General features: G+C 39.0%; 1 protein-coding gene across 1 annotated transcript in view; it reads right to left on the minus strand.

Moving 5' to 3' along the window:
• TUB (TUB bipartite transcription factor) overlaps positions 1 to 18,865 on the minus strand; it is a 78,682-nt gene that overhangs the window by 50,206 nt on the left and 9,611 nt on the right.

Consider the following 18,865-nt stretch of genomic DNA (forward strand, 5'->3'; position numbering starts at 1 on the left):
ATTGCACATAGATAATTAAATCTTTTAAACTGTAGTATGTCATCTACAAAGAAGACAGTGCTATAAAGCAAAAAAAAAATAGCCTCTTATACGTAGAATTAATTTTCTCTTACAAAACATTTTTATAAAAGATTAGCCTCCTTTTTGTTTTATAAACACTTTTAATAATCAAAAGGATAAAGAAAGAAAAAACTCCAGAACAAAGGAACCTGGATTCTGACATACATAGAACCAAATTGTACTGCAAAAAAAAATACTACTTCCCATGTATCAATATATACACTTTAGGAGACAGTAACATTGTAGACTTAGAACAGCTAATAAAGGCATGCAGAATGTCACCTTTCTAATACCAGCATTATCTAAGGCTATAATCAAGTATTAGCTTTTCACAATTTACACTCAAGTTCTATGTTACAAAAGGCTGATGTTCCATGGAATTAAGCTGTGCTGTACAAGTACCTTGGGTATGAAATTACACAGTCTCTTGTAGAGACAACACATTACTCATAGTCCACAAAAAGAAAAAAACAAGAAAAAACCCAACAAACATTACAGGAAAAACCGTCACTCTCACAAAAAATGTTCTTCTTTACATCAAGCATTCTTAATTTGATGAATTACAGAAGCAAGTTATAAAAAAAGATGCACATTTCTCTATGGTATACAATGTCAGCAGCTTATTTCAATAGTTCTTCACTACAACTGCAATATGTATTAGCTGCACTGCTAGAAAATAAAACTACCCTAATGGACTGGCCAAACAATTGTGTAAAAGATGCTTAAATATAAAGTTTCAGACTTAACAGCCTGAGAAAATCCTCCTCATTTAAGACAATGCTTGAAAAAAGCCAAAAAAATGTAATTATGCTAATACAGACCAGAACAGCAGAGGCAGCAATTCATATACCAGCCTACCATCCATATCCTGGCGCAACACACTGCACAGTACAAGGGAGCAGGAAAATGAGCATTGAGTATCACTGAAAAGCCTGCAGTTCTATCCTTTCTTGATGCCTAAATAACGCTTATGCAAGTCCAGATAAAAAGAGGATCCAATTTAGCCCATTTATTCCTCTGATATAATAGCAGAGCGCTCCAGTTTGAGACTATGTACTATGTTAATATTTTCTACAGGACTAGTGGACCTTGGAGTTGCTGAATAGCAACCAATATTTCACATTCCCAGATTTTCAGTCTCCTGAGACCAGGTGATTCCCAACACTGCCCATTAAGGGACATCAGGTTGTCAATAAATACATACATACGTATATAAAATAAGCTCTGTTTCTGTAGCAATTCCATCAGACCCTCACTCTTGCTGCTTTCAAAAACATCTGTAGTGGACTCCAAGATGTGTGTAACCATGACTGACCCTTTTTCTCACACTTCAGCAAATCTGTGCAGAAAGATTTAGCAGCTGATCTTACCACAGCATCTGTCAGTCCATGCACTCTGACATGCTCCAGAGGCCAAGAGCTGAAATCCAGAAAACCTACCCTCTTCTTTCTTTGGAAAACACAAAAGTTGAGGAGTGGGACAGCCTTTGCCCTTCATTTTCTTTGAAAAGAACAGAAATCAATTGCTTTCTCCTCCAGAAGAGTTGTGCTTATAGTGAGGACACAGCCTAATCTGCCCAGTTTCAGAAGCAGCCACGTTTTTGTTGCTCAGTGGTCCAAATAACTGGGATAGTCAGAGACTAAAGGCCCAGCACAGTGGAAAAACTATGGCTTTAATATGGCAAGACCACTACAGAAAATTATCTCATAGAGAACTGTTAGAAAGTTCTCTCCACATTTGATAAAATGCTAGAAAATCCCAGCAGCAGCATGAAACTCAGTCAGTCTTAATAAAGAAATGTAACTTTAAAATTCATGAAAACTGAATTGCTGAAGAGGATGCATACATATTAGCAATCTGCTGAGCATGCTGAAGTATCCTGAAGATCCAGTAAGGCTCATTTTTACTATTTGATCAAGTATCATGTATCCACCTGGCACATTGTCTATGGCTTTGACCCATTTAAAACAAAAAGCAGTCTTACACTATATATAATACTGTAAACAGAGACTTCAGCTCTGCAGTAATAGTCTAATCCAAATTCAGCTAACAAATCCCAGCCTGTATATATTTCTTTGCAAATAATTATCCAGGGAAGACCCTATCCACCTATACACAGCTCCAGCAACCTACCCATTAGAGCTTACTGGATGCTGGGGTTAAAAAGGCAAGCATATAGCTATATATTGAAAAGATTCATATTAGTAGCCTGGACCAAGGCATACAAAGACTTAAGTATTAAATTTAGATAGTATTCTTTCTAAAAGTTAAACATGGCATTTGATTCACATATTCCCACCTCCTATTTTGTAAAGGAAAATGCATCAAATGAACAATCACCTTTTTGTCGAAGTATTGCTTTTAATACCATCTTTTTAAGACATAAAATCATATTTTAGAGACAGTTTAAACGTTAAATTCCATTTACACAAAAATAAGCAGGCTTTCTATCCTGCTGCATGTAATAATGATGACAAAAATTTAAGCAAGAACTTTGGTATCCTAAGCTTTTCATAATCTGTATTCCTTAAAAATAATTTAGAGAAAAACCCAAGACCAATCAAGTTTTAGGGATAAAGTTTCATGACTACACGAAGTTCCACAATTTACTTCTGAGAAGAAGGCAGAAGAATATGTAAGTCAACATCTTGCTGCATTTTACTGTAATTCCACATGGACTGATTTCAATTTGATTAAAATCAGAAAAGCCTTAATTCCAAGAATACATTTCACAGTAAGTACTTCACTCTGAACATGCAAACTGCTTGCATTTCAGTGAGCTACTGCAAGAAAAAAAAGAATTAAGAAGAAATGCTTCCAGTTTGAGTGCAAACTGCATGTAGACACTGATTTACTTTTGACTCAGTAAAGCAGCTCTATTGTTTCTGCCTGACGAATGAGCAGATGTTTTTGTTCCTTCCTGAGACTGCTTCATAAAGAAACATTTTCCATGACAATAACTGTTTTATCAGGACAAAGGTCCAAAACTATATCACATCTCTGCAGCCCAGCACTGATTGCAGTGTGAAGTGTTCCTCGTCGAACAACCAAAGATTCATAACACTCAACTTTCATTCACTGTTTAAAAGCATCACCCTTGCATTTTCTCTTTCTGCCACTTCACAATAACACATTACTAATAGCAGCACCCACAGATTCTATATGAAATCAGGGACCTTTACGCAAGCGAAATGAACATACATTGTCAGGGAAAACTCCTGAAACAAACAGCTCACATTATAAAAAGATAAGGAGATAGATAAGAAAATATTACTCCCATTTGCAGCACTCAACCAGAAGCAATGGAAAATTAGAGGAGATATTTTCATCTTGAGTGTCTTCTGTCATATTGTCAACTGCAATTCAAAAAAGGATGACCAAACCAGATAGAAAGGGGAAAAAAACACACCATAACACACTAATCTTCAAGATCACTCAGATCTTTTCTATGCACTCTTGCTGTGAAGAAAGCTGGCATGCTGCTGTGTTGTGGGATCTCTTGGTTGCCTCAAAAGGACAGGAATGGGTGCAATGTGCAATTTGAATATTACAAAGTCTCTAAAAACACACGAAACAAAATTCCTGCAAAGAGATAGCACTTGGCTGATTGAATACCATCATATTCACCTAATTACACTTCTCTATAATCTCTATACTTCCATGAAGATTCTGTAGTTCCATAAAACAAAATTGCTCTGGATAATATTACTGTTAAGGTTTTAGGACCAAGCTTTCTGGAAGCACTGACGAAATGCTACTGTTAAAGCCCATTAACAGAGTCAGGGACCTGCAGGCTGAAGTCATGCTCCAGAGGGAAAAGCATGCAGTTAGGTTCTTCAAAGACGAGTAATTCACTGAATTCCTAACCAGTAAAGCCAGCAACGTCTATAAAGTACCAACACCTCCAAAGCCCTACACCTGCAAGTTGCCACATAAAATAAGTTCTGCTCCTCCACGTACATCATATGCTGAGTTCACCAGAAGCCACTTGGAAGAACATTATTATATCAGACACACATTATCATATTTAAAAGACTTCTCAATGAAACAAATCACTCTGAAAGACTGCAAAGGCTCCTCATGCTAGGAACCAACAAGGTTTCTGACCCAAAGCAGTTGCTCAGGCATCTGATTCAGAGTAAAAGCTGCAGCTACTAACTTTATAGTAAATTAGTAACTTCACTCCTAGGCCATCTAAGCAAGCAAAAGCCTGGCCATCTTCTTCACTGAGAAGAAGCCCAAGGACATTCAACTGTAGTTTGCCCTTCTATTGCCAACAGCAGCAAGAGCAAAAGCATATCCACATATGGCAGAGATTATTACGTGTCTGATATACCTAACAGTTACCACTGAACTGAGCACTGGAGTACTGACACCAGGAACTGCTGCAGAAATGAAGGTTGCATTTCTTTATGTAAAGCTTCAGAGGAATAAAACTGTTTCACTGCGAATCTCAGTAAATAACAGTATGCCTGTTCAGAATTGCTTCCCTCACCTGTCCAGATGTTCTAAAGACCCTTAAAAAGACTAAAAGAGATAAAACAAAAGGACAGGGAGAAAAAGCAGTAATATGAACACTGATATTTGCATCAGAATTATCAGCACCAAGTCACTGACAAAACATAAGACGATGCAGAGGATCCAACACTGTGCTAGTGATCCAAATGGCTCTAAAAGTAATGCTTGCAGGGCAGATGGTTGAGAGCAGAGACTGAATTTGTAGTTGCACAAATAATTACTGAGCCAAATGCTTTATTTTCTTTTCAAATCCTGGCTGGAAAACTACCTTAAAAATCAGTAAATGATCGAGTCCTTCTTGAATTGATGGTCCTATTTGCTTCAGTAAGGTTTATCTAAATGTCCAGTGTACATTAAGATCTATGATACTTGTTATGTCTGTCCAACACTTCTGTTCTGGGGATTTAAAAAGAACAACAGAAAACCTTTTAGCACTCCAGTAAGTCAATGCAGAACATTATTTGTTAACGTTTTTCTCTTCCATTCTCTTCAGTCACATTTGCACCTGGGCAAGAGATACAAATTTTATCAGTGACCTGGAGAAGACAACTGAGTGCACACTTATCACCTTTGCAGAGATGACAGGCTGAGGGGACAGTTGTTATCCCTGCTGCAAGGCTGCCATCCATCAGGACCTTGCCAGGCTGGAAGAATGGGTCATCAGGAGCTTCATGAAACTCAACAAGGACAAATGTAAAGCTCTGCACCTGGGAAGGAAGGCTCCACAACAATACAGGCTGGGGACCATCCGGCCAAAAAGACCTGGGTCTGGATAGACAGTGAGCTGGGTGTGAGCCAGCAGTCTGCCCCGGCAGCAAAGGTGGCCAACAGCACCCTGGACTGTTCTGACAGGAGCATGGCCATTACATCAAGTGAAGTGATTAACATCCTTCCTTTTCTCCACACTTGTGAGACCCAGTGTAGAAAACTATAACCAGTTTTGAGCACCCTGGTACACAAATAGGGAATAAACAAAAGGAGTTAACAGATGCATTCATGCCTGCAAGGCATGATCTTATCAGCATCAAAGAGACATGATGGACTGACTCCTCTTATGACTGGAGTGCTGGAATGGAAGGACACAGGCTCTTCAGAAAGGACAGGCAAGGCAGATGAGGAGATCAGCGGGAGTCAATGACCTGCTGGAGTGCATGGAGCTCTGCCTGGGAACCAATTGAAAGCTTATGTGTCATGATTAAAGGGAGGGCAGGGATAGGGGATGTTCCAGTGGGCGTCTGCTACAGGCCACCCAACCAGGAAGACCAAGTGGATGAGGTCTTCTACAGACATACAGGAGCAGCATCACATTCACAAGCCCTGGTTCTCATGGGAACTTCAAACACCCCAGTATCAGTTGGAGAGACAACACATCAGGGCACGAGCAATCCAGGAGGCTCGGGAATGCACAGATGGTAACTTTTTCTCCAACTAATAGAGGAACCAATGAGAAGAGGTGCTCTGCTGGACAAGGAGCACCTGGGCAAACTCTAACACAAAAAGGAAGCCTACAGAGGGATATTGTGAAATTGTCCAAGCAGCCAAGGATCACATTAGAAAAGCTAAAACCCGGACAGAATTCAATCTGGCCAGGTACACCCAGGGCAACAACAAAAGCTTCTATAAGTACCTCAGTGATAGAAGGGAGGCTAGGGATAATGTAGGCCCTCTTCAGAAGGGAACGGGAGATCAAGCACCAGGCACTAACAAAGAGCAAACAGCCTATCAGACTCTCTGTGCCAAAGGAAACAACAGGAGCTCTGCAGATACTGTAGATAATGCTTTGTATTCATGAGATCCAGTTTTGAGTTCAAGCATAAAACTGCCATTCGCCTTCCAAGAACAAAACTGAAGTCACTGGGAAAAAGAAACTACAGTTTAGAATCTGAAATGTCTAGGCTGACAGCTTTAGTGAAGATGGTAAGAAGCCAGGAAGAGATCTAATGAGAGGGAAAAAAGCAAAACTATTCCCTAAAGCACATCACGCATTTTAAAGAACCTGAATTACAGGACTGCCACTATTGCCCTGGAAAGATCAGTTGAACTAATATTTGTACAGATCCATTCTCTGCAATTACACAGAGCTGAATAAGATAACACAGCAGTAAATTGCAGGTAATGAAAATAACACCTAAGGGAAGAGTGGATGGCTGGGCTACTTCTTGCCCTCTCTCAACACACACAAACTCTGAACACAATGTTAGAAAGAAAATCTATGTCCCAAAAGAGAGAGGTGAGTTTAATAAACATGAATGATGGAGCACAAACACACAATAGCCTTTGGATATTTACGAGCTATGCTAAAATTGTGTTTGAAGTAGATTGATGAGAAGTGCCTGAATAGGAGCAAACTGGAAAGGGAGAAAAAAACCCAAAACCAACAAGCTGACCTGGAGACACCCTACCTGCAATGCAGATGGATCCAGATGACAAATGACATGACTTTCAGGAAGTGTGCTTATTGAAAACACATTGCTGCCAGCCACAGGAAAGATCCAGCCCTAACAGTCAATCTGATTTCTCTTTCAGTATCAAAATTCATCTGATCTCAATCATTAAAACATAAAATATATGCACAAACGAAACCAACCCATTAATGTACAAAGCAGCTGACCACAACAAACAGTGAATCAAATAAGCAGAAAGCAGGGAAAAGTATTGTCTGGATAAGAAAACTGTGCTTCCATGTACAGTGCAGAACAAGAGTTCTGTGCCTGGACCTCAGAGGACCATGACAGCTGTCCCATTCCACTATAGCTGCACTGGTAAAAGGCATCACCTGGAACAAACCTCTGTGATTCTGATCTGCAACCAAGAAAAAACCCACATAAAATAACTGCTGGCTGCTTTCTCTCTTATACCTAGTCTGTGAAACATGGTTTTGTCCAGTTGGCAGCATACAGGACCCATTTTACTTCAAACAGTATAACCTTCCAAGACACCCATAAAATGAGATTAACAAACAAGTCTTAACTTCTCTTGGAAAGAACTTTGTGATGCAAGAATGAAGCGTTACAGGTACAGCAACTAAGTTAACACAATGCTGGCCTTCAAAATAATAGTCTAATTGTGAAGTGTTTAACAAACAAAACACTGATCCCAACAATAGGGTCAATATTGCAGGTGTTCCGAGAGGTTTCTCCCTGCAGCAGGCACACAAACACAGGCAACACAAATATGTAGATCAAATACTCTGCTGCTGATAGAGATGATATCTGAGGTAATTCACTAATGCAACAATTTATTAAGAGGTGCCATTGCTACCTATGTTTTTAGGACAGGATAGGAAAAAGACAGTTGTATTTATTGGATCTTTAAAAAAACAATAAAATTAAGCTACCAATTTATTGAAATTGTGAAGGTGAAAGAAACTACCTAGTCTCTCTTGGCTGATTTAACAACCAAAAATGAAGAAAAACACAGTAAGAATTACCACTGTGATAGGAAATGTTAGTGTAGTGAAACAGCCAAGCTTCTTTTTCCTTTTCACAGGTGGTTTTACAGTTTCTATGGAATACAGTTTCTAAGGGAAGACATGTCATTTCATGATAAATACTACCCTGAAACAAAATATTTTGTCACTTTTCCCCCCACACATACTATCTTTATAATTCAATCTAGTACTCTTTTGGTGGAACTGAAGAAAACAGATTTCTCATTTTGGTTTGAGTTCATTTTCTGTAGTTACCTTCCATACAGGCAGCAAATTCTGACAATCCTGGACAATGCTGGAAAATGAGTTTGTCAGACACTGGTACATGATGCGGATTTTCAAGACTGGTAAGATGTTGATGGCTGTCAAAAGCAACAAGCACCATTTGGCCTAGATTTTGTACCCAGTAATGAAAACTAAGTCATTACTTCTAACAGTACTCTATGCAGATGAGGTATTCCATGCAGGCTGATCTGCATACTTGGGCCCTGATCCCAAGCTATATTAATTCAAACTCATGAAAATGTTCCCACTGATTTCATATGGCGAAAAAAGATGCATGTGTATAAACCCTTTCAGACTGGGACTTTTAATGATAAACTTTTGGGACAGAGAATTATGTTCACAATGTACATATAAAGCACCTGCACAAAAGAGACTCTTTCTGATGGCATCTTCCAGGTATTAATACAATCTTTGAAAAGCATAGTAATAATAAAGTTGGGATGGTGACTTCCCTCCTCCCCCCCTCCCCCCCTTTTAATGATATGGAAGTATCCACTCCTTTCTAAAACATGGTAATGTCTGAAGTATTCAAAGATAATTTCGCAAGAACTTACACATTTCATCCTTTCTAATTTATCAGTTCCCTCTGAAAAGATGATCTTGCAAGTGAACAACCTGAAGAGCATTATTCATCATTTCAGAACTAAGCTACTCTCTGTCCTTCGCTTCTGTGTTCAGCCAAAGGTAAGTAAGTAGAATCCACTCTCAAGGCTTAGGAACTGGCAGGAAAACTTTATGACATGGTCAGAGTTCTTTTTGCAGCTGGGAAGCAAACAGCTATTGAAAAGCAGCGGCAGATAACCAACACTGGCTGTTCAGCCTGGAGAAGAGAAGGCTCTGGGAAGACCTCCGTGTAGCCTTTCAATACTTAAAGGGGGTTTATAAGAAAGACAGGGACAGACCTTTTAATAGAGCCTGTAGCAATAGGACAAGGGGTAATGGTTTTAAATTGGAAGAGGGTAGATTCTGACTAGATACAGGAATAAATGTTTTACAGTCACAGTGGTGGGGCACTGGCACAGGTTGCCCAGAGAGGTGGTAGATATCCCATCCCTAGAGGTGTTCAAGGTCAGGCTGGACAGGTTCTGAGCAACCTGCTCAGATGTTGAACACATCCCTGCTCACTGCAAGGAGGTGGACTAGGTGACCTTTAAAAGTTCCTCCCAAACCCAAACTATTCTGTTAATCTGTCATAACCTTTCACACTTCTCTGTAGCAAGTAACTCACTTTCAAAGATGTTGTTAAGTCCTGGTGCTGTGTTAGAAGAAAGCAGCGTTGGACAGGAGGCAACAAACTACTACCAGGCAGAGTGCAATAGCTGTAGCACAGGGTAAAATTATCTCCGTTATAGATTGTTCTCTATGGGTGGAGGAGAAAAGTATGCATTACTGTAAGGGACAGCAGCTTTCTTTTGCTTTCTGATATGTGAAGAAACTTTCTCCACACCTGTGTGTAATCCCAGCCAAGGAAGCTGAACTACTACATGCAGATTTCATCCTGTGTCAGTTTCCAACTTTTTCTAGTAAAAACAATGGTAAGAGAGAAAACAAACAAGAGGAGGGAAGAACAAAATAAGGAGCAATACTGCAAAGTTTCTCATGTCACAGGACATATTGGGAAAGGGAACAAAAACTACTTTTTGACACATTTTAGGGAAAAAAATCCAACTTGTTCTATTAAACTCGTATTTCTGTATTCTGACCATACTTTATTTAACCCCAGATATGCTGGCATGCATTTTTGTGTTTCAAATGGAGAAAAAAAGTCTTTTTAATAGTAAAATGCATTAACTGCATTTACAAATACTTGCAGTGTTACAAGGAACAGTCTCAGCACTGTTATGCAACATACCTCTTTTTGTTGTATACTAAGATGTCTACCTTGCATGAATTTTAATCATCTCTGATTTTCTTAAATCACCAATTTTAATTTATATACCTAGTTTATAGTGTATCAGCTTCAAGTATTTCAAATAAATTAGTCAAAATTAAAACATCAAATATTTATTATAAATATTTGTTAACTGTACTTCTTGTTGACTGCTCTGAGGCCTTTTTTGTTATATCTCACAACCATGAGGCACCTTTTACTTATGGAAGCATACTGGAGGAAATGATATTAAGAAGCACAAACATGCCTGGGCTGTTCTTGTGCCACACAACGGGAAGATTTCAGCTATTTAAGTCTCCTACTTCTACCATCAAAATTGCAAAACAATATATACACGAAACAATACAAGTTCTAAGTTTAACTATAAAGCTAATATGTTAAGCCAGGAAATCTTTAATCAAATATTCAAGCAGGATCTCATGGCAAATGAAGCACAGTTGAAGAAAGCTTAGTTGACGAGGGCAGCAGTAGAAAGCTGTGTACATCACAAACTGAAAACTATGGGAAACTACAGAAGGTAGAGCATGTAAAGTATAGGGAGGGGGTTACACCTTGGGATTTTCCCCAGTGCTTTTACAGATATACTCTATGTCCTCAATATTTCAGCAAGTAAGAGAACCAAATTATCCTGACAATGGGACCTTTAGCTGATTAGAATTATCAACTTGTCTTAGTCTGGTTCTCTCAGACTGCTCCCAGTGAAGTTATCATTTAGTCCAATAATTACACTGGATTGTTCTCTCAGCACTTTGTAATATATTGTGTGGGGCTACAAAGAGCAATGTGAAATGCCTTGCTGTAATGATATATAAATGGAAAAATACAGAAAAGCATTTAATTACCAAGAAGTGTGATGACTTGATAAAAGTCATACATTATCTGCTATGCCCAGCTTGACCTCCCAACAGGTAACTGGGCAAGACATTATTTCCCCATATTTAACTACGTATACATAGGTATATATATATAAAACTGGGAGAGAATATCTGGAAAACTACTACCTTTTTTAGGACAGTTTGGAAAACTATCATCTTTAACTGTTAGGACTCATGTTGGATTCTTTCAGCACTGGGCAGTTCATTGGTATAGCAATCCTTCCTTTCAAAACATAAGATGTTGCTCTACAACACATATGGGACATGCAAGAATGTGTGCTGCCAGCAGGAAATCAGAGTGATGGGAAAGGCTATGGCAGAGGAGTCAGAAAACACAGACTCACACTTTCAGAGAACTGAGATTTGATGTCCCTAAAAAGCTTTGGATTTCCATCTGAAAACCTTCACTGCAGTGCACAGCTTATAGTTGACACAGTAATTAAATAACTGGAAAATTCAGAGCTAATTATCTCAACCCAACTAATTCATATTTCTAGCTGCAACTATCTTTTCCAAATTACTGTTCTAGCCTTGAGAATATTCACACGAATAGCCCGTACAGTACTGTCAGAGAGCCTCCATCGGTCCCCCATGCAAAGACATTTCAGACTCTAGAACACCAATGTCACTGTATTTGAAGAAGACTTAAAACAGGGTCTGATACATGCACACCACCTAATTTTTAGGGTTCTGATCCTGAGCAGACTAATACAAATTGCTATTGCTGGTCATAAATATTGCCATCTGAGCCCAGTCAAATGGCTAAGTATTTGCAAAATAAAAGCTTATAGCATGTGAATTAGTGAACACCAAAAGAAAAGGCTGATAGCAAATGATTACTTATCTTTGTCTTCTAAACTGCTTGTCAAATATTCACCAGTTCCATCAAACAATAACCAAAAAAAAGGGGGAAAGATAAAAGATGCTTTTTCTAAATGTTTTTAAAAGTCCTAGAATGTGCACAAACATTTTACAAGCAAAAAGAATAATCTTTTCTTTAAAATAAAGCATGCATAAGATAATTAGATTTTAAAAGGTGTACTGAAGTTGAGGGGGGTCTTAAACTGGCAAGCAGGCTTTATCTGTAACAAAACATGCAACGGCATGAGACCAAGAAGAGATTTCAGCATCTATCCAATCTGCTATTTTTTAAACTTTTCTTACCAAACGTAAGCATTATTTTTGTCCTTCAGCATATGAAACCTGCTAACCAAATAGGGTACCATGTTTTATAAACCAAACAGCTACCACACAAAACCACAAGCATTCTTTGCCAGCCATGTGCTACAGATTTTCAGTATAATTCGACCTCTCAAAATAGATAAAGGATACAATACCAGCATGATATTGAAGAAAGTAATCAGTCTAATTCTCATTAACATTGTGCCATTAATCCCTGCACAGAGTGTACTGAAAATTTAGGCTCAAATGATTTATTTCTGAATATCGGTAGAAATTACAGTTCTCTAGAACCAGATTATAATTATACAGGATTGCAAATTGTACGGGTTTAGTTCCTCGAAACAAAATGGATAGCGAAATCTGCAATTCTAATGACTGTTTTGAAGCTAAATACAGATACTGAGCACACTGCAGTTCATTTACCAATTAAACACTCTCCCTTGTCTTTTTCTTCTCTTTTCTCCAAGATTCAGGCATATTATGAACCCACAGAAAGACAAAGATAAGTTTATTGGCCAGAAATAACAAAGCAAAAATCTACTCTTACTGCACAGAGTAGACAAACTCTCTTTTTGAAAACATAATTCAGACACAGAAAGTTTGGTATCACTGGGTTTGGTTTTTTCGGATATTTATTCCCTTCTGGTTTTTAAAGAAAAGATGAATGATAGTCCTACATTGAATTTCAACCTGTGGATTCAACCTGAGGAGCTCAAACAAGTCCTCAGTACTCAATTATATTGGGAGAAGTACTACTTCCTATGTCTTTACAACTTGACAAAAATAACTTCAAGATAGAAAGAATAATCAGAATCTAGATTTTTGTAAATGTCACTTTCCATGTATTCAAAAAAAGTGCAAATGTTTTCCCACTCCAAGCGTTTGAATAACAAAGTAAAACCATGTCTGTATAAAGCCACCTCCATTTCTAATTTGAAAATCAGCACAGGTTTCAAGAGCTATATCACTGCTGAGAGCCATACGATTTGTAGCAGATTTGTTTCAGCATGACAAATACATCCTGAGGTAATTCAAGATGCACAGGTCCTGGATTTTGTGCTTTCTATTTTTCAGCAAAGAAAACAAGCATAAACTAATTTGTTCCAGTGTGTCATGTAAAAAGTCTACAGATAAACTACTGCTGGTTTTGTGCAACTAAAAAGATCAAAGATGAAGTAGATCAGATCAGCTACTAAAGAAAGATCGTGTTGACAACAGTAAAGTTTTATCAGCATTTTTTGTGGATAGAAAAAGCACAGTAAAACATACAAATCTATTTACCAGGAAGGCTGTCCTGAGCTTGTGTTCAGCTTCTTGTAAAATGAAGAATGGAAGAATGAGATCATGCTGGTTTTGACTGGGATAAGAGTTAATTTTCTTCATAGTAGGTGGAATGGGCTACATTTTTGTTAAGTGTTGAGCAGTGCTAACACAGAGTCAAGGCATTTTCTGCCTCTAACCCCACCCCACCAGTGAGCAGGCTGAGGTGAAAAAGAAGTTGGGAGGGGACACAACTGGGACAGCTGCCCCCAGATGACCAAAGGGATGCTCCATACCACAGAATGCCATGCTCTTCCTTCATCTCCCTCCATATAAAGCTGGCAAAAGAGGAAGGACTGGAGAAACATTAGGAGTGATGGCGTTTGTCTTCCCAAGTAACCATTACGTTGATGGAGCCCTACTGTCCTGGAGATGACTGAACACCTGCCTGACCATGGGAAGTGGTCTTGTTTTGCTTTGCTTGTGTGTGCTGCTTTTGCTTTACCTATTAAACTGTCTGTATCTCAACCCTCAAGATTTCTCACTTTTACCCTACTGATTCTCTCCCCCATTCCACCCAGGGGGGAGTGAGCAAGCAGCTGTGTGGGGTTTAGTTGCTGGCTGGGGTTAAACCTCAACAAAGATGTAAAGGGTTTTTGTAGAACAAAGAGCTGTTCAGGTGCTCCGACATCAGAAGCAACCCATTATAGGAAAGGGCTTTTTACCTTCCTTTTCATATCCTTTTTAATATGTGTCTGAAGCTGCCACTTTAATTCTTCTAATTCACATGCTAGAATGCCTGTTGGCAACAATTATAGCAAAATCAATCTCCACTGGGGACTGAAGAGCCACATACATACAGCCTTGAAAGCAGACATTTCTAAGCCTGCTAGTTCCCTCCTATGAAACATTTTCAGTTAAAATGTGGGTAAAATGTGAATAGAAATATGCGATTATCAGACTGGTTGTTATTTTTCTAGAACAGGAATCATACCATGAAAGTGAAATTAGATTCAAAACATTCAGTTCATTGACACAGAGGTATTTCTGTCTCACATGAAACATGTATGGTAGTGCTACATGTTGCATAAAAGACAAAAAGCAGTGAACAAATGCATCTCTGGAAGTTTCAGGAACAGTTTTCACTTCCAAAGGGTTTCTGTAATGAAATTTGACCAGCGCACTCAAACTTCAAATTCCTTCGCTGACACTTCTGTATCTGTACAATGGGTTTGTCTGGTTTCTTAAGGAAGAAAGATTTATACATTTGTTATGTCCATAATTTTTTTTCTTCAGTTGATTAATTTCAACTAAAAGCAAAGTCCAACAGCTTTCATGATGAAGGTGGTGGCTGGGTAGAGGCAAAGACCTTAAATGGCCTCTGTGGAGAGGAAGGTTTTAGACTCAGATCAGTATTATTAATGAGAATTCACGTAGGGAGATGTGATGTACAAAAGCTATAGGAATTCTGTCTTCAAAAGCCGTAGGCATCCTAGGACCAATTCTGACAAGGTATATGCAGAAGATCCCTTCCAACCCCAACACATGGTGAAGAAAGATTACTGGGTTTCTTTTTTCTTGTCAACATATGCATAGCTCTTATTTGAATTTCTTATATGCAAACAGAAATACAAAAGAAATTAGAAAGTTAATCTGTTTTAGAGGCAAGAAGGGTGGAAGATAAAGCAAATATAATTCCTGCTACTGAAATTTTACCCTGAAAGAGCCACAATTCTGCTGTATGTGCAGTGTCCTCATCTGTAATATGGGGTAATGCGCCTCTGCCTTTGGAGCATCTCCCAGAGCTCCACACAAAGCATAGCATGTGAGGGTGAGACACAGGACTGGCAGTGCACTACAGCACCACACCAAGGCACATCCACACCACCGAGGGACCTGTCACACTCAGCTCTCAGGCCACGGGCATACTATATATAGCACCAGGAAAAGGAGACAACAGTAGGTATAATAAGCAAGCAGTCCCCCTCTCAGAGAGGGGAAGCTGTATCAGACTAAGCTGGAGACCCCTTTTAACTGTATCAGATGTAATTAAACCACTTCTGGCACTGTGGGAAGCTGTTTCCAAATGTATTTGTGTAAGGCAGAAAGTATCATTTTAGCTACTGGACCATTAAGAAAAGAGTAAAAATAAGATCCCCCTTGGGGTCTAATCAACACTCATACACCAGCAGATGTTTTTCTACTCCTCTTAGATAACTACCTCTTAGATAACTACATATGGCTGTGGATCTTCCAGTTGCTTTACGGAACACTAGCTGGCCATTGCACAAAAACTGGTCAAGCATGCAATCACTGTTATTTGGACACTTTTCATAACCCTAATATTTCAATGCACAACCCATGAGTTTGTGTTTATTGTAAATATAAGGTTACAAGGTGAGCCTGCAGGATCATCCACTGAGTGTTATCCACCTTCATTCTGTCAGATGTAGAGAGCTCTATGTTCTTGCTCTTTCAGGACCTAGCCAAAACCAAAACAGGATGAGGAAGAGTTCAGCCCAAGAAAAAGAAAGCAAGCCCATAAGCACAAGCAAGCTAGAAATGTGCAAGACAGCACAGCTTCCTCTACATGACCCTTCAGAAGAGTTTATTATTCTGGGGTAGCACTGTACTGCTATAAGTGCACATGCTGCACCTTTATGTACAGCAAACTGGGAGCACGCAGCATGCTTCACTGGACTGCCAGCCCCACAGCGGTGACTACAGCAGTGATCAGAGACTGCTCACCCATGCTGCTGAAGCTATGGGTGCTTGCAAACCATGCTGCTCTCCCTGCTCCCAGCTGCTGACAGAGGAACCTCTGCTTGCATCTGAAACCTGCTTTAGAAAGACTTCTGATGACAGCTCCTGGATGGGAGCACAGATCTAAAATCCTGCTCAAATATTTATCTGCTTTAGGATCATTAAAACATTCAATTTAAGAAAAGCTGGAAGATTATAAGGAAATACTGCCACTGACTTACAAATTTAACTCAACCCATATTATGCTGGGCACTCTCCCAGCAGCACATACACTATTCTCCCCAAAACCAACATCAGCCATTTGACAGAACACTGGACAGAGCACTACAGATCCAATTTCCACATATAGAGAACTCATACAAAAAGGGAAAGAACCACTAAAGCTGAATAAGTTTCCTGAAGTACTGAATATCACCACAATACAGAGGCAGGCATTTTGTGCTGCAAAAAGAAAACTGATGTTTTATTTCACAAAGTAATTAACCTAGGGAATTATTAATAGTAACTCAATCATTGTTAGGTACAGACCTGTTCTAATGTAGTGAAAATAAAAAATACTGAAACAATATCATAGACATGATGAAAAACTAGCAGCAAGATTAAGTCATCAACAGCAAAGTGAAAAGCAAAACCATAAAGAACACCATGTTTCTATTTACTATTTACTACAATATAGAATCATAGAATAGTTAGGGTTGGAAAGGACTTTAAGATCATGAAGTTCCAACTCCCCTCTCATGGGCAGGGATGCCTCACACTAGACCATGTCACCCAAGGCTCTGTCCAACCTGGCCTTGAACTGCCAGGGATGGAGCATTTATCACTTCTTTGGGCAACCTGTCCCAGTGCCTCACCACCCTCACAGTAAAGAGCTTCTTCCTTATGTCTAACCTGAACTTCCCCTGTTTAAGGTTAAACCCATATGCAGTCATGTTTGGCATTGTTAATCCAAGTCCACAGTGAATGCAATACTGCAGAGCTGGCTGTAAACTAAAACCCTTTGGGATGAATTTTCCATCCCCAGTGCTAGAGAATTACATTGAGGACTCCTCACAATGTCAGTTGGGCATGCAGTTCATTGTGCAATGCAGTGAAAACTTCAATGCCTCTAATGTATCCTACATTTTAAACAGAATAAGCTCTTTCAGTTGAGAATGAGCTGTTCCTGCCAAAGAACACTTAAAACCTGCAACGTGTTATATGCAGTTCGTCATTTTGACTAGACAGCACAATAGTCATTCTCCTCTCTTCTTTCTCCACCAAAGCATTTTCATCAGAAACTTTAGATTTTCAAAGAGGCTCATGATTAGGAAATAATATAAGCAGAGAATCAGAGTGACCCTGAGCACTCTTGAAAATCCAGCCACAGACTCTACAAGGTTCCCTGTGTAGTATCACATTCCATCTTTTGAAAGGCCTGTAGCAGCCTAATGTGAAATATGTCGATTCTGCACATTTCTTAGATCTTCTGCTTCAAAATCTTTGTATTTTAATGGAATGCAACAATCAATAAACTGGAAGTTTAGCAACTGAATACTCATTTCCAGTGAGCTGCTAGTTGCCTTACAGTCTCTCTCAATTTTTGTTATGGCTTATATTACTTGGTACTACTTCAGTGAAATGATGTCTTTCAGAAATTATAATTTATTATAAATAAAATCAGTTTTCTAAGCCCTAGTATCTTTCCTCCCAAGTCTAGAATTCACTGGATTCTTTTGCCCGAAGTCTTGGAAGAGAATGCCAATTCATCAAATCCAGGTCTTGTAAACTCAGTGACCTCCAGTGTTTCAGAATACAATTTGGGGGGTGAGAGGGACAGGCCCAGCCCACACCAACAAACAACCTGAAAGCCCAGGCACCCATCTAAGGTATCAGAAATACCCTCCTAAGGAATGAAACACAGATGGCAGAGACCTCAACACTTGAACTTGCATATCCCACCTTCCAGGCTATGCAAATGTAATTTCACATTTTTTTCCAATAGAATAATCTGCAAATCACTCTGATACAGAGTGCACAGGATTGGAAAACCTTTTTTCATTCCCGTACTACACAGAACGACCTCTATCGTGCCCCAGGCATATAGCATTAAATGAATACATAACAGAAGGTGCCCAAGAATCAAACAGGAAAGAAAAAGGAAGGCAGGCAGGCAGAAAGGGAGAGCCTTTCATTTCATTTAAATTTCTCCTGTGCTGGTTTTCCTTGCTCTTTAAAATCCGTGTGTGATATTCAAGCCCTGAGGAAGTAATTAACATTTTTTCAAGCTGGATCAATACTGCCAGGATACTACATTATCTCATTCTTTGAAATAGCTAACATTTAAAAGGCATTTTCCAGGATGCCTCAAACTTCTAGCAATACCATGATCTTTCTTCACTGATATGATGGCCCAGTTTCTCTAGGTATTAACATAGTATTCCCTTACCGATGTATCTGGCATATCCAAGATGAATCATCCTAGTATTCTGAAAAGCCAGAGCATAGATTAGGTCTCTCATAGGTAGTTGGTGTTCTTAACAGCCAAAAATTAACATTGCTTGTTTAGACCTGATACTGAATTAAAAGTTTAGGCCAGATAATATATTTGTTTAGACCAGA

The sequence above is a fragment of the Melopsittacus undulatus genome, chromosome 4, assembly GCF_012275295.1.
Source record: "Melopsittacus undulatus isolate bMelUnd1 chromosome 4, bMelUnd1.mat.Z, whole genome shotgun sequence".
NCBI lineage: Eukaryota > Metazoa > Chordata > Aves > Psittaciformes > Psittaculidae > Melopsittacus > Melopsittacus undulatus.